At 36.4% G+C, this 22878-nt stretch overlaps 1 protein-coding gene across 5 annotated transcripts in view; it reads left to right on the top strand.

Annotated features, from left to right (window-relative positions):
* FAM35A (family with sequence similarity 35 member A) overlaps window positions 1-22878 on the top strand; it is a 36273-nt gene that overhangs the window by 1043 nt on the left and 12352 nt on the right. For 2 of the 5 annotated variants that reach the window (XM_014940486.1, XM_014940481.1), the window contains exons 2-4: window positions 2611-2686; window positions 18838-18982; window positions 21481-21589. The gene's annotated coding sequence lies outside the window, so the exon portion shown is untranslated. Of the gene's footprint in view, window positions 1-515; window positions 586-2610; window positions 2687-5313; window positions 5381-17931; window positions 18107-18837; window positions 18983-21480; window positions 21590-22878 lie in introns of those variants that run through there. The other 3 variants (XM_014940484.1, XM_014940483.1, XM_014940485.1) reach the window with 3 other exon arrangements.

Raw genomic sequence — 22878 nt, 5'->3', positions numbered from 1 at the left:
GGAGGGGAGCCCCGGGAACCCGCCGCGCCCGCCCACTGCGCCTGCGCAGCGCCCGTCCCCGCCCCGCCCCCGGCGGGATTCGCGGAGGGGAAGGGGGCGCGGCGCGCGGGGAGCCTCGCTATGGGCGGGAAGGAGGGGGGTGTGGCGAGCATGCGCGCGCGACCGCTGAAGGGAGGGGGGGGGTTGTGAGTGAGGCGGCGCGCGCCCCCCGCCCTACGAAGGCGCTGCTGCCCGGCGCTTCCCTTTCCTCTGGCGCGCGGTGACCGTTAACGGCCGCTGGCGGCGGGGCGCGCGGCAGCTCCCGTTCCGCTGCCCTGCGCGGGGGAGGCGCCGGTGAGGAACCTGGGGCGAGCAATTAGCCTTCCCTGAAGCACAAGCGTGAGCCACTAGGCGGCTGCCCCGGCCTGCTCCGTGCCTGGTGCGGTAGGGGGGGGGTTGTGAGTGAGGCGGCGCGCGCCCCCCGCCCTACGAAGGCGCTGCTGCCCGGCGCTTCCCTTTCCTCTGGCGCGCGGTGACCGTTAACGGCCGCTGGCGGCGGGGCGCGCGGCAGCTCCCGTTCTGCTGCCCTGCGCGGGGGAGGCACCGGTGAGGAACCTGGGGCGAGCAATTAGCCTTCCCTGAAGCACAAGCGTGAGCCACTAGGCGGCTGCCCCGGCCTGCTCCGTGCCCGGTGCGGTACGGCACGGCAGGGCTCTGGGCGCGGGGAGGGAGGCCTGGCTGGGCAAAGCATTTCCTACCGTGAATGTGAAGGCAAGTAAGGGCGCTTCCACACAGTGCAGTATGCAAAATTCGTTAGGGAAGTGCATTTTGTATGCAGGCCCTTTTTGAAGGGAGCCTGTTAGGAAAAATTCAGTTAGCCATACGTACTTATTTGGCTGCGCTGTTAGGTTGGGCCAGAGGGTTCACATTTCCACCTGTGTTATCTGTTAATAGGCCCATTAAGTGGAGTTCTTCCTTATTAACTCAGATTTCTGAGTATGTTTCTAAGAATGATCTTTTAACCTCTGTAAGATCTGCTTTTGCGGTATGGGAGGCTGTGTTGCAGCAAACCGGGTTTGTTTCAGAAGGAATAAGTGATTCATTCACTTTCTGTGGGATTGGGCTGCTAATTGGCAAATACAGAGGGTTTTTTCCTGTTCAAGTATGCGGGAGGCCAATACCCTTAGGGCAGGAATAGCCAGGAAGTTACTCTATCTCTGTGGGAATCTCTCTAACCACTAAGAACATACAAGGGCTGTGCTGAAAGGCTTGTGGGAAAGTTATATAACTTATGTGTGTATTTGTCTGCAGGAAATTTAGTCATAGACTGTTTTAATACGCATAAACTTTTCAGGCAACTGATAGTCAAATTTTATCGTGATTTCATGTTTCTCTATCCTAAGATTCCTGAGAAGTTGGCATAAGGACCAGCAATAAGGAGAATGGTTGTCTCTTATCTGTCATAAGGACAGTTTATAACTGTAGTCTTGATAGCATTGGGATATGGATAGTATGTGATATGGGAACAAAAGCAAGGAAGGAGCTTATTCTTAGGCCAGTTTGTTATTTGGGTGTTCCCACAGAGCTTCAAAAACAAACTTACTGATTTATGTTTTCTGTCCATGCTGTAGGTGGTTTTCGTAGGCAACTTCCATTGTGGTCTTCATTTTTAGTTCACAGAATTGTGGTGTTCTCATTGGTTCTAATAGTTTTGAGCTACTATTTGATTTCCATCATCTCCAGGCTCTTGTTAGCAGCTCAACTGGTATACAAGGTCTTAACTTATGTAAATGTGTAGGAAAGAAGGTGGTGAAAGATATTGTCTTTATCAGCTAATTATTTTCACCTGGTTCTGTAGGTTATTTAGAATACTATTTCACAGACACAAAGGTTGAGTAAAAAATATCATTAACCAGTTTGCGCAAGTGTGGAGACTTAGGTCAAAATAAGGTTAGCATGCTTAGCTCCTATCCAGCCTTCAGCTGTGGCGTCTCTAATTTATGAGCTTTGCTCAATTATCAGCTGCTTGCAGTATCAAGCTATGTTTGCAGTGTGTGTTTGTGAATGTTTTTGAGACTGAGTATGGGACATTACTGTGTGAGGAAAAAGTGGATCTCTCTGTGGGTTCGGTCACACAACTCCATTTGGAGTAATGGCAGCACCATAGCTGCCCTCATGTCCAAACAAGACTGGACTTCAGCAATATATTCAACAAGCTGTGTGCTGGATACTAAGAATAACTAAACCAGTATGCTAAATTTCTTAGTCTTTAAGTATTGTAAGTGAAAAAATAGCTAGGGATTTTTGTGTGCACATTGTTATGAATGAAATAATGGGTACAGTTTACAGGCACTTTATCAACTTCAGCAAGTCTCTCCTGTATTTTTGTTTGCTTCAAATCCCCTGTGGAGGCAAGAGTAACCACACTGCCCAAGGGTATTTAAGAAAAATAAGAACAGGAGTTGTATGCCCTTTTCCAATATTCTTATATGGTAAGCAGTGAGCATGTGAAGCCAAATCTGTTTGTCAGAGGAAATTAAAATTCACATTCTTTAGAATTAACTTTAGCAGGTATGAAAGTAGGAATTGCAATCATTAATGGTTAACTGTATCTTCTTTGTTCTTGTGTAGCATATGGGGTGCTGTCAGAAGATTCACATTTGACTAGCATCAACAGAAAAAAAAAAATCCATGGATGGATTAAAAGGTAACTTCTTGTCTTCACAGCCAGAAATTTCACTAACATTCTTAGTTTCATACTGAATGTTGGTCTTGGGCCTGCATCTCAGGAGAGAGATACACCAAGAAAACTCATTACCTGTGTGGTAGGAACTTTCTGTATGATTGATGGACTTTGCAATGAGGTCATATTTAACTGTGTATACGTGATAGAGTGGTATAAATTTTTATTTAAAATTTGTGAAGTATAGGTGAGAGAGACAAATTGATTTAATTTCCTAATTTTATATATAAGTTTAACAGATTATGTTTATTATATATGAAAACAATAATAACTGTCCTGTGCTTTCCTGAAGCAATCCACAGTTTTAAGGTGTAAATTATCAATTTCATAGCAAAAGGAGTTGAATTTATTATGTGTCAAATCATAAATTTTTATTGGGAAAAAGTGGACTCAGACAAGAATCCAGTACTTTCTGCTTTAATACATGATATTGAAGTACTAGCTGGTAACCCTGGGATTGCCTCCAGTTCAGAGGCTCCAGAGTCTGAACATGCAGTAGACAACACGCTCAGATGGAAAGTAGATTCCTACAGTGTGCAGAGAATTAATTCCTTTCTGTGGTCAAGAAACTTTCTTCTGGGAACAGGAATGAATTTTGAAATACTCTACAAATGGAGTTACAGTTGTTTCAGCAAGCTTCATTTTAAGCTGTTAGCTGTATCACATGAAGTATTTGGCAGTTTTTAACCTTTATGTAAAAATTTGATTGAGATCAAATTCCAAATAATGGTAACATATATGAAGACATTTGTTTCTAGTGATTTCAGAAATAACGTGGCAAGTTGTAAAACTGAGGTTCTAGCCTAGTGGTATAATTTAGTATATTGTACAAGTTGAAGCAAGTTCTTGTATCCCTTTGAATTGCCTGCATGAGCAACTCTGTTTCCTTTCCTCATTTCACCAGAAGTTGCAAAAAAATGGACTTGTTTTTCTTGGACTTCAGTGTTATGCTGTGTTTCTTTATGTAGACCTTGGTAGTGTAACTGAACAGCTGAGAGCTGGGGTTATTGCCTTATCTCAAACTGTTGTTGAAAAAAGACTGTGCGGCCTCTGAGTTAACAGGTCTGTGGAAGGTTGAATACTAGTTACTTAGAGAATGGGAGGGTATGAATCTGTTAGGAATACTAACTGTAGTCCTGTTCATATTCCTTTCAGTTGAAATCCTGTGCATGTCTCTGTTAAATAGAGGATACACAGGTAGGCAGCAAGGATGTAGGGCTTCACAGTAAGAATAGAATGGTTTGGGTTGGAAGGGACCTTAAAGATTGAGTTCCAACCCCGCTGCCCTGGGCAGGGACACCTCCCACTAGAGCAGGTTGCTCAAAGCCCCATCCAGCCTGGTCTTGAACAGGGGTCTTCCAGGGATGGGGCAGTCACAACTTCTCTGGGCAGTTCCAATGCCTCACCACCCTCACACTAAAGAATTTCTTCCTGATATCTAGTCTAAATCTTCCCACTTTCAGTTTAAAACTGTTACCCCTGGTCCTATCACTACACTCCCTGATAAAGAGTCCCTCCCTAGTCCTACTGCATTGGAGCTGCCTGCATATTGTGACAAAGTGTGTTAAAATTCTGTTGAATAGGAATCTAATTCTTTTGCAGGTCTTTAGCTTGAAATATTCTCATGTTTTATGGATTATATTTTCTACCTTCACAGCGCTTCAAAGTAAAACTTCATTTATAATTGTTTTTAGCATGGGATGTGAGAGAAGATATGGCTGTTTCTTTATCTGCAGCAAAATGTTGTACCAGCATTCAGTCTTCAGAATAATGGGGGGAAATGTTGATAAAGCATGTGATCTTTTACATATGTATATTTTTATAAATTAAATACATTATGGTTTAAAGAATCTAAGGAATGATTAATATAATCTAAGCCTAATTTTAATTCTAAATTTGTGAATAAGTTGTTATACTCTATTTATCACTTGGCTCTTAATCTAAGTACCACATTTCTTGGTTATATTCTTCCCTTTTAATGCCAAACCAGTACATGGTATAACAGGTATGAAGTGAGAAGTGTGGTGCAGTTGTCTAGCTTTGCAGTGTTGCTAGAGGGCTGGCTCTCTATGATGCTATTACAGGCAACACATGAATTAGGTGAATCCCAGAAGGTGACTTGAATTTGTGAGCTGCCTATATAAGCACTTTAACAAAATGATTACTTGACTAGAAATCTACATTTCAGTCATCTCTTTACAACCAATTAGACACTAAAGCTGATGAAAAGGCATTTCATTGGCAGCATGAGGTATCAATACTTAGATCTATTAGTCAACCAATTAGACACTAAAGCTGATGAAAAGCTTTGGCAGCATAAGGTATCAATACTTAGATCTATTAGCTTGGAGACTAGGGGGAGCCAGCTGAATTTAAAATTCTGGTAAAGACCTATGAATCCCTTGACTGAGGTCTGTGAGATTTATTTTTTTCCCCCCTTTATAAACAGCTTCAGCTGTGTTCAGCCATGCCAAAGCTGGAAAGCAGGCTGGCAGGTTTTATTTATTTGCTCCCTTTGCCTTGATACAAAAGAAGCTCAATTTGGTAGTTTTCCAGGCAGGCTGCGGAAGTTAGATGTGCGCATGCTGCGAATCTGAGATGTGCTTTCTGTAATGCTGCAGAGTTGAAGAAGAGGTATCTGGATTATTTCCTGTTGAGGTAGACTTTAAAGCTTCCAATACTTTGTGTTATTAGTGAGATACTTAGGTATCTGTTGTCTGACTATTTAACATTATGTATTTTGCACTAAATTTAAGTATTTTCATGATTGCTAAATTCAAGTATAAGCTGCTAACATCTTGTTAATGTATAAATAGTAACTTTTGTGCCTGTCTGTAGCACCATAAAAGTAGGGAGTGCGACTCATAAGTGTACAAGTAAAGTAGGAAGTTGATAGACTTGGCCTGGTAGGGACTTTCTTTAGGAAATGCTAGTTCTAAAGTTAGAGTCCTGTTTTCTGTATTTGAGGCACTGCTACAAAAACAATCAGTAACTGAGATAAATAATGATTACGATTGCTTAAACAATAAATTGAAGATTTTTTTTTACTTTTCTGGACTTTCCACAAGAAGATACTGTTCTTATTTTACAGTTTTAACAATAGAATTATTAGGCTGTTTTCCAGAATGTAAATTTGACAGATTCTTAATTTTCTCAGTGAAAGGTCTTTGAAAACCCTCAGTGAGACTAATCTACCAACGTTGCCAAGCAAGTGTTAAAATCTCAGTGAAAGGTCTTTGAAAACCCTCAGTAAGTGAGACTAATCTACCAACATTGCCAAGCAAGTGTCAAAGGGCAGTTTTCTGAGCTTTTAAAATGTTAATAATTCTGCTGCAGGAGTCAGAAAATATTGAATGAATCCTGATAACTACCACATGAGTAAATACAGTTTTGATTGCCATGAAAAGTGGTGGTGCTTATGTTTATCAGCTTTAAAGACTGTCTGTCTCCATCTGTTTATATTGTTGCTGTGCATGATGACTGAGGTTGCCAACTGGTTACTTCATCTGTGTGACACAAGAGATATAAAAAGCTCTCCATGTATACAGGAGATAATGTCCTCATCTCCTGTTTAGACAGTCTATAGATATGCAAAAATTTTCTGTGGCCTGTTGTTGTGCTGTTACTGTCAATACAGTACTAATAGGCATTGCCAGATAAAGCATATTTTATATTTCTAAGTTATATTATGTAACACTTATTTCCTGTAATGCCATGTCTGGTTTTCAAATGGGTAGGACAAAAAGTAACTTTCTGTGGAGCCTGCAGATCTGATCTGAAGCTTACTGAAGTTGGTAACAAATTAATTTGATTTCAGTGACCTTTCAGTTAACGTGTCCCTTCTTGATGTGATAGAGGTTTTTGCAGGTCAATGTGAAGACTTTCCTTTCTCAGTTCCTCTATCAGTGAGAGTCTGTTAAAGCAGCCGTTTTTGCAGAATATTCTTTAGCTTTTGCTTGGGTGTTTTTTTTGTCATTTCTAGTTTAAAAGACAAAAGAGGTGGTGATATGCTTATCAAACCCAATGCATTTGATTTCCACCTACGTTTTAAATGTATTTGAAAATAGCTGATTTAAAAAGATAATTAGGGGAAATCTGACAAGTATATAGGCATTAAAACCTTCACAGATACTCTTCGAGCATTCGAGCTTTGCTCCCTTAAATAGGGCTAGGAAGGAAAGCAAATTCTTTAGTCAGTTTATTTCCTGGAAATTATACTGTTTTGTAGAGAATTGCTCTCTATTATAGTCAACACAGCAAACAACAAAGTATGGTTTGCCAGGAGTGAACTACGAATTGTTTGAAAGTGACGCTCTCTATTATAGTCAACACAGCAAACAACAAAGTATGGTTTGCCAGGAGTGAACTACGAATTGTCTGAAAGTGACATTTAGAATTGAAATTGTTTTGTTTTTTTCAACTCTGTGTCCTTGGCTAGCTGGCTGAAAATCATACCTGAGATCTTAACAGGCTGGGATCACAGCATCAGAGGCTGCAAACCAGTTCCTTCTCGCTTTCATACTCAATGAACAATCAGAAGTTGTTGATGTAAACAAAGTGCATATTGTTTAAATAACAAACATTAGAGTTCTTATGAACTGGAGAATGCTAGTCTCCTGTAGTGCTTTTGTTTGCATTTCTGTTAACAAAATCAATTTCATCCTCTTTCACTTTGGAAGACTGGTTATCAATATCTGTATTGTTAAAATATATTTGAATGCTTAATCCGTTGCGAAAGATGTTGGTGGATGAAGCCCAGATCCAAAGGAATTAAGAATTGCCTCTGAAGTTTGTTGGTATAACTGAGATTGGCATTGCTTATCAGAAAAGTTCAGGAGTATGCTGGCTGGTATTTTTCAACAAATTATGTATTTCATAAAAAATTATAAATCACTGGTTATGCTGAATGCCAAATATGTATGTGATATCTTAGTCGTCTTTCACAGACCTCAAGATTGTTCATGGTGCCCATTGGATGTGGAGATCCAGTGCAAAAAGTCACTTACATATCTCATCCCAGAATTATCTCAGAATGGCAAAAATAGATCAGAATACAAAATACTCCTGTTTTAATTAGATTGTCCTGTCTTGAGCACATTTGAACATTTTTTAAAACACTTTATTGAAAAAAAAATTAGATATTTTTCCAGTCCTTTTGGTCTGTCTTCTAGTTAAATGACTTGGTTTTAGTAATAGTATTCTTTGGTGGAAATGCTGGAGTTCATTAAAATTCCATGTTATATCCTATGCTTAGGAGCCCATATGGCAATCATGTTAAATGTATAATTATGCTGTGCCAAACATAAGTGCCAGTTTACGGAGTTGTGGCAAAATCTCCATAGACAAAATCTGTGTATCCTGGAATATCCTCTGGAGGCATTGTTGCTGTCAATTGGTGCTGGTGTAGGGGCTGTGGACACCTTAAGGAGCAAGGGTGGGATGGACCTAGTGGTGTCCAGAGATGTGAGGAGCATCCCAGAGAGACTGGCAGGTGACATGAGAACAGTTTGCAATTGCTGCTGTCAACTGTCTGATTTAGATAAACATATTTTCATTAACAAGTTGAAGATTTTGAGCTCTTTCTTGGTTATTGTGTAATCCTGTCACTGTTGGCAAGATAATATCTGCTTTATCTATTCTACTTTATCTTTTCTGTTTTTTCTTTTGAAAGTCTTAGGCTGAAGGTAAGCTAATTTTGAAATACTTCTAAGATAGAGCATCTGCACATCATTGGTAACAGATTTTCTGATTTCAGGAGGAGTATTATATTGCTGTCATCTGACTCAATGGGTTACAATTGTGTAATTTGTAAAAGTTTATCTTTATTTCTTTTGTTTTGTGTTGTCAGTTTTTCAGGTAGGGCTGGTGTTTGTCTTTAATTTAGTAAAGGAAAACTACCTGGCAATCTAAATAATGTATGCTTTCAGATTGCTCAATTATCATTAGAGATCAACTTTCTTGCACAGAGTATATCCTATATATTCATCTTAGATTTATAATTACATTAGCACTGTGGCAGTTATGTAAATAAATAAATGTAACATTGGGCTATCAAAAGCAGAAATTCAGCTTCTTCATATGACAAATACCTAATGAAGGTAATAGAGGAGAAGGAAGGAAAAAGAAGCTAGTCTCCTTCACTGCTCTGTTCCCTCTGTATACTTTACGCCTCACCTAACAGTGAACCCATACTTGTAGTGCAAGTCCGTTAGTGTTATTTAGTTTTAGGCTTAATTTATTCTTGTTTATTACGTGGCTAATTCAGTGAAGGTTATTTTAAGTCAAAGAAATTAATGGGCCTGTTAACTACAAGAAAAAAGATATCTTATTTGGCAAAACGTTGTTCTCTCATCACCTTTTTTTCTCCCAGAGCGTGAGTCTTGAAGTTACACCAGAATATGGCACACTGCTTCAGGAAAAATTTTAAAGTAATTCTTAATGCTTTAAAAATTAAGGCTTAGTTATGTGGGTAAGTTCTGCGCAACACATAAGGTAAGAGAAAACCTCTTTCAAATAGTGTATGAGGTTCAAGAACTAAAAAAAGTAACACCAGGAGCCCTGTGTTAATACCAACTTTGAATACTTTGATTATTTTATGGTGGTGTAAGTCCGCACCTGAGACCTCAGTAAGGAATAAAAGCATTTGACTGAGGAGGACAATACATTTTGTGTTGCAGGAAGAGGTAATCACAGATATAGAAATGGCATAAACAGAGATGATGACTGTTAAAATCTCAATAGGTAAGCTGAAAAGTTGCGATAAAATAGATAGTTTTGTGATTTATTGAAAAGGCGTAGGATTATGCTTTTGGGAATGATTCTGCAATGTTTAAAGTATGAGTATGAAAGATTCCCACAGAGTGAGTTCGCCACTTGTTTCAGCTTAGTGTGTGAGCCAGAGTAAACTGCTTAATCTTTCCTAGCCTCAGTGCCCACATGAAAAACAGATGATAATTTATTCCTTGCTTCTTAAAGGTGTAGGGAGGAGAAATATATTAAGTATTATTTGGAACTGAGCTGGTTATGCAAACTTGTATGGTCCTCAGATGAATGAATATAGGTCAGAAATTACAGAGCATGGACAGTAGTTATTCTCAATGAGAAGCTCATGGAACTTCTAGTGAGCTGATGCAGTTTTTCTTTCCTGTCAAACATAGGTTTGCGTAAGAAATACAGGAAAGTCTTAGATTGTCCTCTAAGTGATAAGTAAAATACTTCTTGAATGTTTATCATTTATCAGAGCATATTAAATTTACTTAGGTTTTTCCTTCTTAGGAACAGAAACAGTGAGCTCTAACAGAACTACAGTTCATTTACTTTATGTTGAAGATAATAAAAAATATGTAGGATTTTCCAGGTTCTGATGGATTAAAAGAATCCATAGAAATCAGTGTCAGAGAAATTAGGAGAAAAATCTCTTGGAATAACAAATAGCTGCCTCCATAAGCTACTTTAGAGTGTCAGTTTGGATAAAATGAGTGATTGTCAAATACACTACATACATGTTTTTTCAGCAGATTTTACTTCAATTATTTCCACACCATGGTCTTAATATGTCTGGAAAAAAAAAATAAGTCTTTCAACAGGTCTTCATCCAGCAGATTGGATGATGACAGGTGAAGAGAAGGTAATATAACATGACCTGTGACTATATTTGGTTATAAAACTCTAAAATGCCAAGTAAGGTGAAATTACTCAACAAACAAAGGAAATAGATACTGGAATTGGCATGAGTTCTTTGGGAATGGGCCAGTGTAGATATGATTGTGCCTTTTTGCTGAGAATGTCAGATCAACTTCTTTAAAGCAGTATAATTCCCTGAGCTTTGTCTGCATTTGTTTTTTTCGGTTTTGTTTTCCCTTTCTAGATAACAAGAGAATATGAAGTCTGGAGATGAGGTGTACCAAGGTGACTTTATCAAATCTTTAACTGCATGGACTGCTAATTCTAATTGACCTGTTGGGAGTACAGACATTGCAGTTCAGCTATTCCACAGTCTTCCTGTGTACAGAAATGTAACCCCAGTGGACAGAGCTCTGACTTCTCAGGCATGAGAGTTCCATTGCTACAGGAGGATAATCAGTTAAGATCAACCCCCTTTTTGCATCAATGCTTGTAAAGTGCTACTAATCCTCAAGATCAATGACAAGCTTTCTTCTAATAGTACCGCTCTTGACATCTAGTTCTTGACCAGTATCTCCTTCTTAGGATAATGAGGTTAGAGTACTCTTGAATTATGAGTACTGTTATTATTGTGAAGCATGGTGGCAAATTTCTATCATGGATTCTGGAACCAGACTGGAAATCTAATGTAATGTGGAAAACCCTAGATAACTTTTAAACCAGAGTAGCTTCAGTCTCCTCTTAACTGTAATTTGGCTCATACAAAATGAGTAGTTGAATAGGTCAAAACCCATTCTTTCAAAGTATCAAGTAAGATTTCTCCTCCCTTTCTAAAATGCTAATGTTGTCTGCAAGAGTGAAATTTCTTTTTATTTTTTTGGAAGCTAAGCTTGAGTTAAGACATTTTTTATGGTCTTTCATTTTATATTTACAGTCTTAAGAAGCTGGACTCTGACTGGGGAGGGAAAAACTTTGTATAACACCACCATTCTATAGTGCAATGCAAGTGGCTTTGCATTGCTCAGCAGTGGATGATAATACTGATGGATAGTATCTCCATTTTTACATGCCTGGTGAAAGTTTGAGATGCCCACTAATCAGTTCGTCATTTCAGGGGTACTCGGATAATAGTATCTGCATAAAGTAGCTTTCAGGCTGAGGGCTTCAGACTTAAAAATTACCTAGATTAAAATTGAGTGAGCTTCCAAAGTTAAAGAGAGGCATAGGTAAAGGGACTTGACAGCTGTTTCCCATTTGTGATTAGAATTCTAACTTTCTTGAGAGCGGTTAGAATAAAACTTGTTTGCCAAACTGAGAAAGAAGCCTAAAGTAACATCAAAATGTATAAAAAAATTAAGAACTGTGTAGTCATATTGTGTAGTTCTTAATTCTTTTATACATTATGATGTTACATCTTCCATCTTAATATTTGCCTGTTTTAATGAAGAATACAATTTAAATGGACTCTGCTTTGGGTGTTTTTCTTGCTGGATTCATCAAATCAAGTACTTACACATGCTTATTTTGTCATTTACTAATTTTTTTCTCACTGTGATCTGACTATTCAGTTTTCTGCATGTTTTTTTTTCTGTTGGCAGCTGCGGTTCACAATGTATTGTATAACATATTGTAATGTCATACAAGTTCCTGTTGAAAAAAACTCCCAGTTAGCAAATTAGTATTTTGGCTCTCACTTGCCACTGAATACCTTATACTTAGAGAAAGAATACTGTCTGTCATTTGGAGAAGATGTCTTCAAGTATTTTTTTAATCTGATTTCCATACCATAAACTGATTCTCCATTTGTTGCTTTTTAGATTTGTGCTGAAAAATGTGATAGCTTAACAGTTTGTTTTTATGTATTTTTATTGATCTCAGATTTTTCTTCTGCTCCAGTGTTTCATGATGATTAACATGAAATGTTGCCATATTTCATTTAATGTTTGTTGTTATGAGCTTATGTTTCTAAACTGCCATTAATTTGGATGGTATATTCATTTTAGCTGCAAGATAAAGCTTTATATATATATGTAGTATAAACTTCAATATAGTTCTTGCAATGAGATGTCAGATAACTCAGAACAAATTGTACTGCTTTTTTAATTCCTTTCTATCTGGTCAGTTGTAAAGGTTACTAATCTCTTGAGAGATAATAGGTCATATGTTCAATGTAATAGCTTTTTTGTTTCTGCTTTATCTGCTAATTTTAAAATCTTTTAAAGTAAGCTCATTTAAACATGTCTTAATGTGAAATTTATGGGAAGGACAAAACCAATGTGTATTTACTCAATACCTGTTACATGCTCAATACTACGATAGCTGGTTAGTTATATTCCATGTTTTTCCTGATGCAAGCAAGTGAAATCTGGAGTTACTCAAATCATTAGCTAAATACATAGAAAAATTTGATATGGAATGGATAGCAAGTTCCCTGTATTTTTTCACCTCCCTGATTAATCAATTTATTTTACTTCTAATTTTCTTATTTCAGGTCTTTACAGAAGGTAAAATTCACCTGTGTGAATTTTACAAAAGAATATTCAGAGCTACTTTAGTACCAAACTAATTTATGTACAGGGGCATTAAACAGAACTCTTCTTAAAGATACATTTTTTAATGTTGGCACTACCATTTTTGTTTTACATTAAAACTTCCTACTAGTGTTTTAAAAATATTTTTCTGTAGACTAACATGGTTTTAGCTTTGTTATAACAGCTTATGTGGTTGTGTGAATAAAATTTATGCTAGTACACTAGTAGCCACATTATACTTGTGTACAATCTCAGTCATATTGTTTCTATCCTAGTAAAGATCAAGTATAGAATTTGCAACATTTGGTAGACAAAAAATGTGTTTGCAAACCGGATTGCAGTTCCAATACTCAAAGTATTAAGTAAACTGAAGTGAGCATTTAAGTCTAGTCTTTCCTCATTATATTGAATTATATTCAGAGGCAATTTTTAGTTTTACTTCAGCGTAGAGCAGCTTCTGCATGAAGACAATGGATAAATAAACCTCTTTAGCTTCCATCCTTAAGTCTTCGTCCTTCAGGAGGTTTGAAATTTGCACAACTTAAAATTTCATGGTTCCTTTGCATTTTGTATTGTTGGTTTTGTCAACAGAGTTTGGTGGTAAGATTGATCAAGTACCAGCTTCTCTCTGGAGAACAGCACTTTTCTCTAAGTGGGTTACTGGTTTGTGGGAACATGTTAGGTCTGCATATGCTTGGTTGGACTTTCTCCCAAAGCACGATGGAAAAGCTAGGGTGGGCAGAATATTCCCAGGCATTAAAATGGTGAGGGGGGAAATAAGTGATATTGAAGACTTTTCAGATTATCTGAGAGTCAGGCAGATAGGGCTGGTCTCAAGCCCTTAGTGTAATACACCTCAAAAATGAGGACTATATAGTACTGCAAGTGACTGAATTAAGGACAACTGAGTGAAGGAAAGACAGCAATAGTCAGATTAGCATGGTACAGAAAATAGGGTTATTGCCTCTAACATGAAAGCAATGAAGAAAATTATGCATCTTTACTGAGAACATAGGTGGGTACAAGTAAGTTTTTATCAGTTGTTACGCTGCTATGCACTAGTGCTGTGCACTATGACTTACAACAGTAGAGGGAGACCCAATGTAACTTGTAACACCATACATGTTACACCATGGTGTAACACCATACAACACACATACTTGTAACACATTGACTTTTGATTTTGCTTGAAGTATTTTCAGACTGATGAATTGCCATGGAAAAGGGTAGATATATGTACAGGCTATATAAATCAATGTTTCAAGCCTTTTATTCACAGATTTTGTTCAGTTGCGATGATTTTATTTTACTTTCATGGACATAGTAGGATAGAAGTTGTGATCTACAAATTTTTTGAGGTGTAATCAATCGAATTATTTTGAGTAACTAGTCTAAGTGCATTGCTGCCTCAAAGTCTGAGAGAATAGCTACCTCTTTGAAATAGGGAAATTTGCATCTAAAAGGCACCTTTGGCTCAGTCAGCTGTGTTGATAGTTACTCAGTGTCACCTGTTCTCTGTTAAAGCTTAACCAGTTTGCTAAACTAACATCTATCTAAACCATTGAGATGTAAAGGCTTATATATTAAAAAGGTAATGCTAATTTCTTTTATGTATCATATCTTAATTTTTTACTAGGTAAATGCTAAGGGACTTAAAACTTTCTGTTTCCAGAAGTTGCACTGTAGTTCTCACTAACTTAAAATACTCTAAAATTATTTTGATCTTTCTGCAGTGCTTTAGTAAATTAACAACTTTGCTCCTTAGCCACAATACCTGTGAAAGAGTATTTGCTTTGTGACATTCCTACAGTTCTTTGGAGAAGTTGGTAGGTATATGGCTTCTGTAGCCACAATAAGGAGCAAGTGTGTGCAGTGAACCATCTCTGATCTTTGTAGTGCTATTCACTATTGTACAGAGCCAGCTCGGTCCAAGTCTGAAGGTTATATTTCCTTAAGGGAGCTTTATCTCTGATAAAATCTTAAACCTCTTAACTTCTAGATAGAAGAACATATCTTTTCCGGTTGTTAAGGCTGAAGTGTATTCTTGGGGTGTGTGTTTAGTGTATGCAATAGAAGATCCTAACATGGAAGTTTCTTTGCATTGTCAAGAACAGAAATACTAATGATTTGACTATAAAAGTACTGTCATGTAGTTGACATCTGTCACGGGTTTTATTTAAAATACAATGGTCACATCAGAAGCATGTTTTACGAACTTTCATTGTGACTTCAGATTTATGGAAATTTTGTATGAAGCCAGCTTTCATCTTCCTGAGATATGAAAAAATCAGGAAGATCAGCTATATCAGATTGTCAGTTACTTTGGTCCTCACAAAAATACACTAATGATACCACGTGAAGGATGTTCCTGCGTACTACAGAAACAGATAAAATGTGCAGAATGTGGCTCAGGGTGGGGAAAGAATAGAAGAAGTCTGGTGCCATAGGTTCAGGCCTGTTAAAAAATACTTCCTGTTGTTTCTGCTCACAGGAAGGTTAAATATTTGCTCTTCTGGAGAGATCCCACATAAACACTGGGGAGGTAAATGAACTCCTGATTGAGCTATTGGTCTAAGATTTTGTGGGCTTGTGTGCCATCTGGCTGCTTCTGGAGCTGCTTGTGTAGTTTCTCATTTTTTCATAGCCTTGGAGCATGTCTTGATCTAGTGATGACTTGTTCCTCCTAGTATCCCTTCTTTGAGTGGCTGGCTGAGTTTTTTTAGTTAACAGACATCTAACTTGAATTACTTAGTGATGCTGACAAATGAAAAAATACTCCACTCACCTTAAATGCAAGAGGAAGCGCAGCTTTTGTTAAAGTCTGCTGCTAACACGTCTACTTGTGGTGGAGAGTGAAAGGCATTTTACTAACAGTAGTAGATTACTGATTTATCCCACATAAGTAGATTTATGAATGATACCTCTTTAGTGCCCTCTTCCCCATAGTACAAAAGCACAAGCACAGCATAATCTTACCTACAGCTGTTGTTCAAAATGTTGATGATATCCCATTTTTGTCTGTGAATGTGCAGTCAGCATTCATCTTTTTTTGAGTGAGGCTTTTGGAAACGTGAGAAAATAATAATGATGGGTTTGTATTTTAAATAATTTTTTTGTACTGTAGTGTGGAAGCCACATACAATATGGGGGGAGTAAATTCTCTTTCACAAGCCACTAAAGCAACTGCAATTGAGAGAGCAGCCTTTGATTATGGCTATCTCTGTGCCATAACCAGTTAATCCCAGTGATGTATGTAATTGTTGTTGAAGATGGATTCTAATAACTTTCATAATGTGATTTGAGCCTAAATAAGAATATTTTTTAATAAATACATTAGATTTGTGCAGGCTGATGTACTTGATTAATATTATAATGCTTGTTGCACAGTATCATAGTGATGTTCTGGCATTTGTGTTACTGTCAAGATGAAAGGTATTTGCTGTTCTAGAAGTAGGTTTTACAGAAATCCATTGGATCAATGCCTAGAGAATTGTTGCTTAGTTAAGAAAAAAAGGTCTATTTTCCTCATTAGTCAGAAGAGTTGAGTTCAAGAAAACAGAAAAAAACATTTACAAGAAGAAAATAAAAGCTCATGCTAACCTGATACCTTGATTTTTATCTTCCAATCCTAATAAATCAAATTTCCAGGCAGTTATTCTGAGGGAAATAGGGCGATTATGACCATGTTTCTTTGACCAGTTGCCTCACTTTCATCTTAGGTCCTGTATTGTTTTATCTACCTCACTTTATCAGAAGATTTAAGCCCTAAAATAGATTTTAATTGCTAATGATGTCTGTGGATAATTTTCTGCACACTTTACAATTTTTCTGAAAAAAGCTGTGATGATGTCATTCTATTATTGTGAATTTTTTTAATATGCTGAAATATCTGGAAGAATACCTTTCTTGACCAGAAGGTATGGCAGTTTAGTAGTTCAAATAGTTCTCAAAAAGAAGGGTTTGGGGAATGAGTGTTCTTCAACAAAACATGCACAGCACTTTTGTATATCTTTGACCTTTTACCTTTATCTTTCCTTCCTACTCAAAAGGTCACTGTTCTTCAGAACTTTTAACTTCTTTTGTTTGTAACAGTCACTGTATGTTCATATCTCCTTAATTATGTGTTTTTATGTATTGCAAAACAAAAATCAATAAAGAGCATTTACTCAAAAGGAGATCTCGCAAGGCACAAAGGCAGTGAGGAAAGAATTATCAAGTTAATCACAAAAGCCTGCTCCTACCTTTACTCCAATTTCAAATACAATGAAGACCATCTCAATGGCTGAATTGAAAATGTGTTATCAATGTGCAGATTTTTGCATCATTTCTTTCAAAAAAATAATCCTTTTGAAGTAAAATGGCTGATGAAACTGCTGAGTAGATGCCTCTATATGATTCAAGCTTGTATTTATAGAATAAATGTGTTTATTTCAGAACAAGGAAAATATTTTCCTTTTAGAGCACAACTCTAGAATCCACAGGTTTTCATCTTGCAGACAAGTAGGTACACATTAAACGTTAGCAATGCCATTTGATTGCTTGCCTTAGTTATGTATTTTAATAGTTCAGTAATAGTTATGAAGAACAACCTGGTGTTTCTAGACTTATTCAGTATTTTGATTTAGCTTTTAAGAAGTGTTGGACTGTATACAACTTTTCAAACCACTGGTTTTGATTTAAATCTCTATCTCCGTGCTTATGCTTCAGGAGTATTTAGGAAGGTTTCCTATTCCAATGCTTAAATCATAGGTATTTCATATTCAAATTTGTTACTGAAAACACTGCAGATAAGGTAGAAAGTTTGGATACATGTTTGTTTATGGCTATATATTGCCAGAACCAGCTTATATGTATTTGTAAACCAGCTGTACTTCTCTTGAGGTCAAATGGTTTTGTAGTCCTCTGGTAATAGTCAGTGACAAGAACTAAATGCCAAATGGATTAGTATTGCTGCTATTTAACATAAATAACAAGTACTAAAAGAAATTTCTTTATGGTCAAGAATAATCTACATGAAGACAGCAATTAGAGGTAACTTTATACTAATTATTACAGGTACTGCTGTAAGCAAATGAAAGCTTGTGATTTTCATGAATTGAGATACCGAAGAGTAGGATTCTTGCTATACCACCATGTCTGGTTGACAGTTGACTCTGTGTGCATTATTCCAGAAACATTTCTTATGTGACCAAATAACCATGTTGGAATAAAACTACATTTGGTTAAAAAGGTCAGTTATAGATAGGACTACAGTCTTTACCTGAAACTTTGCATGAAAATTTAGATTAATTTAGATTAAAGATATTTGATGATTGCTACCATTGCCAAGCAAAGGATGACAAAAATAAGACCTGTAGTTATTGTCCTGTCTGTTTTTCCAGTTGCCCATATGTACATGTACTTCCACACACGTGGACATGTGTGTTCTCGACTTCTTCCTAGGTCCCACTAACCTAGTCCAAAGCAATCATCTTAAATCTCCTCCTTTGAAGCCCATGTTACATCCCTCACTTTTATGTATAGTATAAGATTCCTTCAGATTTTTATTTTCCATTGGGTTCCTCTTAATCCATATATATATACATGTATATTGGGGCAGAGCTTCTTGCTGATTTGGTGGATAGGTGCTGTTGCTGGTATATTGATTCCCTTGCAGTGCTAGGAGGATTTGTTGGCATAAAGATCCTTTTTTCTTGCACAAGATGAAAGCAAACACATAATGTGTTCATCACTTCATCCTGGAGTTGTTTCAGATTCTAAGTGTATGAAACTTACTACACTGATTGTTATTTCAGTTTTTCAAGGTTATACAGCTACAGTACCTGGCTTTTAAAGAAACAAAGTTGAATTTTGGAGGAAGATTTAAGCAGTGTGCTAAAAGTGCAAGAAGAGGGTTTTTTTTGTGGTGTAATCAGAATTCTGCATCCAGGGATTTATTTCTATTTTTCCTTTGGTTGGCAGATGTGTTTGTAGGTTTTCTACTCTACCATCATATGTGAGGAACTGTCATAAAAAAATTCCAACCAAACAACCCTACAGCTTAAATTGAACTGGAAGTAAATTCTCTGAAGACGGATGTTAATAACTCAGTTTCTTCTGTTGTAAGGTCAGTGAAACAGTCCTTTAATTTTGTTAATACTACAAGTAGAAGTTTAAAATCAAGTGTGCAAATGAAGGAGGGAAAAGCTTACAGTAGAAATTAAAACTTGAAATTTAAAGAATATCCTGCTTTATTTGTTATCTACAGGGCCAGCTTTTCAGCAAGTAAAGAATTATATAATTGCATTTGCATATTGTAGGGATCAAGAGATTAGCTACTTACAGGTTAGGATGTTCATCGAGTTGTATCAGATCAAAGCTGCACGTTAAAAGAATATACTGGTTTTACCTCCAAAATCTTCAGTGTTGTGGGTGTATGAGAATTCTGGAGGGGAAAAGTTAAAATTTTGCATTATATTGCTCTAATCCTTTGTCTTCTGATGCATTTCTGTCTGTCATTTTATTTATAGCTTGAAGCTGCAGTGTGAAACAAACATAAAGAAACTGTTACCCAGAGGTGGAATTAGTGTGGTTTACTTTCAGCATATAGGACTTGATGAGAGTATATTTGGATGTAATTTAAAAAATCAGGGATTTAGGCATCTTACTACCATTAACATTGAGGAGTGATAGAAAGCTGAAGCTGTCACCTTCTATAAATTAACTTGGCCTAATGCTTAAGTGATTATCATGGTGAGTGAATACTATTATGAATAGTGAAACATGGAATAAAAATAATAAATACATCTAAGGTATTTTAAGGGTGATTTAAGGCCATGTATGTAGCATAGCACCACACTCCTAGAGTATTTAACTATTGAAAGATAATTTTTAAAGCTATTTTTAATTTTGTCCTATATGTAGCAAATCACTGGAGATTAAGAAACTATGAATGACATAATTGTTCATTTTTAAAACCTTTAAATTTAGGATTCCTGTCTTATTGCTTAGGTTGGGGAAAAAAATAGTGTTGTACGCTATGTACAACAATGTATTTTTTGTAATAGGTATATTAAACTTTAATTGCAGTGTCTTGCAAATGCAAAACTTGCTGATGTAGTTGCTGTTTTTTAATAGATCATTGACCCGTCAATCAGACTCTGACCATTTCAGAGATAAAAAGCTGGGATTTCATTGGCTATTTTGACTAGAGCACCTTTCCACAAATTAAGAAATGGTGTAATAATTAACAGGTATAATGGATATGTGCATTCAGGTTTCAGTTCTATCTTTATGAGCTTTAGCTCCTGTTATCTTTGGTGTAGTTAACCCCCTGTCTCCCCACAGATAATTTAACCGCGGTATAAAAATGGATTTGTTTTGTGGCAGTGGTATTTTGCTAATGTGATAGATTATATTTTTTTGCTCATTTTTAAGATCTGTAACAAGAGCTATTTTTTTTTCAGACTCTTTCTTTAAAACAAGGCACAGAACTTCACTACTAAAACTCATTAAATAAGTAATAATACTGTTCTAAAGAAGCATAGCAAAGATTCATTAAACAATTTTGCATATGGAGAGTTTACCTAAACTTTTTTTTTCCTGATTTGCAGACTTAAATGGCTCTAAGTGCTGATGATTCCTGGTAGTGGAATTTCATATCTTTTACCTAAAAAGTCGTTCAGAAATTGCCAAAGCGCGTCATTCAATAGTGGACTCATTAGGTCAACTAGGAAGTAGGTAGAGGTCACTTACCATTCCTAAGCTTTAAATGTCTTAAGAAAAATCAAAATTTTAGTTTTGAAATTACAAAAATTCATTAAATAACATCAAGATTCAATTGTTTTGATGTAATATACTTGCACTGCAACATATGAATCAGGAAAGAACATCCAAAGTTTAGAGAAGTTATGGAAGTGGAAAGTTAAGGAAAACTTTAATTTATTTATAATTTTTATTAACCTTTAAACATGACAGAAACCAAAAGAGAAGTGAAAGTTAAAATGAGAGGCAGAGAAAATACTATATAACTGCAAGTTTACCAAGGTATAAAAGTTATTTTGGTTTTGAAAAGTGTTTCCCTATTAAAGTATTATTGACATCTCAATTAGTGTATCAGTCTGATTTCACATCTATTATATGCAATACTGTTTCAGGTGTGTTCTTATATACCAGGTATTTATTCAGAACAGATTTGTATAGAGGTTCACATCTTTAGTAAACTCACTTTTGTACTAGAAATTGGCATAGCCATCATCCTATTGTAAATTCAATTTAATCTATTTCAGGGAAATTCAGTTGTTTCGTGACATCAATTGTCCCTATATGTATACAGTAGTAGATCTTGGCAGTGTTCAGTTTTTGTTATCAGCAGCTCACAGATTTTTGTCATTGGTGGGGTTTTAGTCCTGTAGTAAATAGGTTACTTTTTATTATTCATACATGTTCGTCATGTCGGTGCTACCTAGCTGTAAGGCAAGCTTATAAAAGCAAATACTCAGGTGTTTGTCTAAAAAGAGTATTTTGGAAGTACTTAACAAAAAGCCCATGCTTGAATATGATTCTTCAGTGATAATGTTCCTTAAAGTGTTAACTAATTAACTTATTGTTCAACCCTGATTATAGGAAGAATACATTTGAAATGAAACAGGATATTGCTGGAAGTAGAGTGAAATACAATTGCATTTCTAGGATGTTAGACTTACTTTTCTACTGAACTTCAAGTATTGAAAAGGTATGTTTAGTCTCTGAAATATAAAGTTATCTAAAAGGGGTTTTTTGTTACTGCTTTCTGGTTTTAAGCTATAAAATGCAAAAAAATGCTCTAATATCGTGTGTGAGGCCCTGCTTTATATTTCTATGAAGTAGTCTAGGACACTTGGGAGTTTTTTTAATTTTAATGTTGGGTACTTTATGGCATTTTAAGTACCAACTTTTCTATGAATACAAAATCTCTGAAAGGTCTTGCAGCTGGAGGTTGCAAACTGGCCTCTAAACATACTGTTGTAATAATCTCATCTATTTAGCAACCAAATTGCCCTTCTAGTGTCCTCAGTACTCATCAAGAACTGAAGCATTCAATGGGATCAATTACAGTGTAGTTGAATCTCACTTTTTCCTTATAAAACTTAGAACTCTGGTTTTTATAAGCTTACTCTGAGGGCATAGAAAGTAGGTAAGCAAATTATTTTGTCCTGAACATGTTTTAAATTAAGGTTAAATTAAATTCACTTAAATTAAGATTTCTGTCTCCCTGAAGCTTGATGCAGAAATGCTTGAGAATTTTTGCAGAATTATGAAAAGCCTCTGAAATCTCTTTGAGGTGAAAGACATGTCAAAAGACAGTAAAACTTGAATACAATGCTATTTCATACCTGTGACAGGTTGATATTCAGCACGTGTAGAAGGTGGTCAAGACTGAAGTGAAATAGCCACTCACTGTACCAAAGCGCAGTTTGGAAATGACTGATTGTTTCATTAGTCTTTGAACTTGTGTCAGAATTCTGCTGTTCACCCTCTTTGTACTATAGATGTGGAAGAAATCTTTTGTAATTCATCTGAAGCTTTTATTCACTTTAACCTCCTGATTAAGAGCCATTTATATTGTTGTACTATAGAGTACCTAATTAAGAAAGCTACCCATCTGTAATGGCTGTAACCAAGGTAATAACAAATGAAAAAGCTATCAGTAGACTTAGACATTTTGAAATGGAAGAAATTATTTAATCTCATCAGGTTACAATTCTGAAGCTCATTTGAGGTAGTGGTAATGTTTTCTGTTTGTCATAGGAGACCTGTTACTGAACTTGTTTTTAAATCATGTATTGGACAGCCTTTTATGTACAAAACTTGTTTTTAACATCACACAGAGATTCAACCTCGCTATCACTTTTTGTTGCCTTTCCCTTCTTGCTTGATTCATAATTTTAGTGTTGAACTGTAAATTCTGTCGTCTTGGTTATTTGTATATTACCATTCTTTAATTACATAATTTGAAACTTTCACAAGTATGGGAATTATCCT

The sequence above is a fragment of the Calidris pugnax genome, unplaced genomic scaffold, assembly GCF_001431845.1.
Source record: "Calidris pugnax isolate Ruff unplaced genomic scaffold, ASM143184v1 scaffold39, whole genome shotgun sequence".
Taxonomy (NCBI): domain Eukaryota; kingdom Metazoa; phylum Chordata; class Aves; order Charadriiformes; family Scolopacidae; genus Calidris; species Calidris pugnax.
This window is presented reverse-complemented; position numbering and strand designations above follow the sequence as displayed.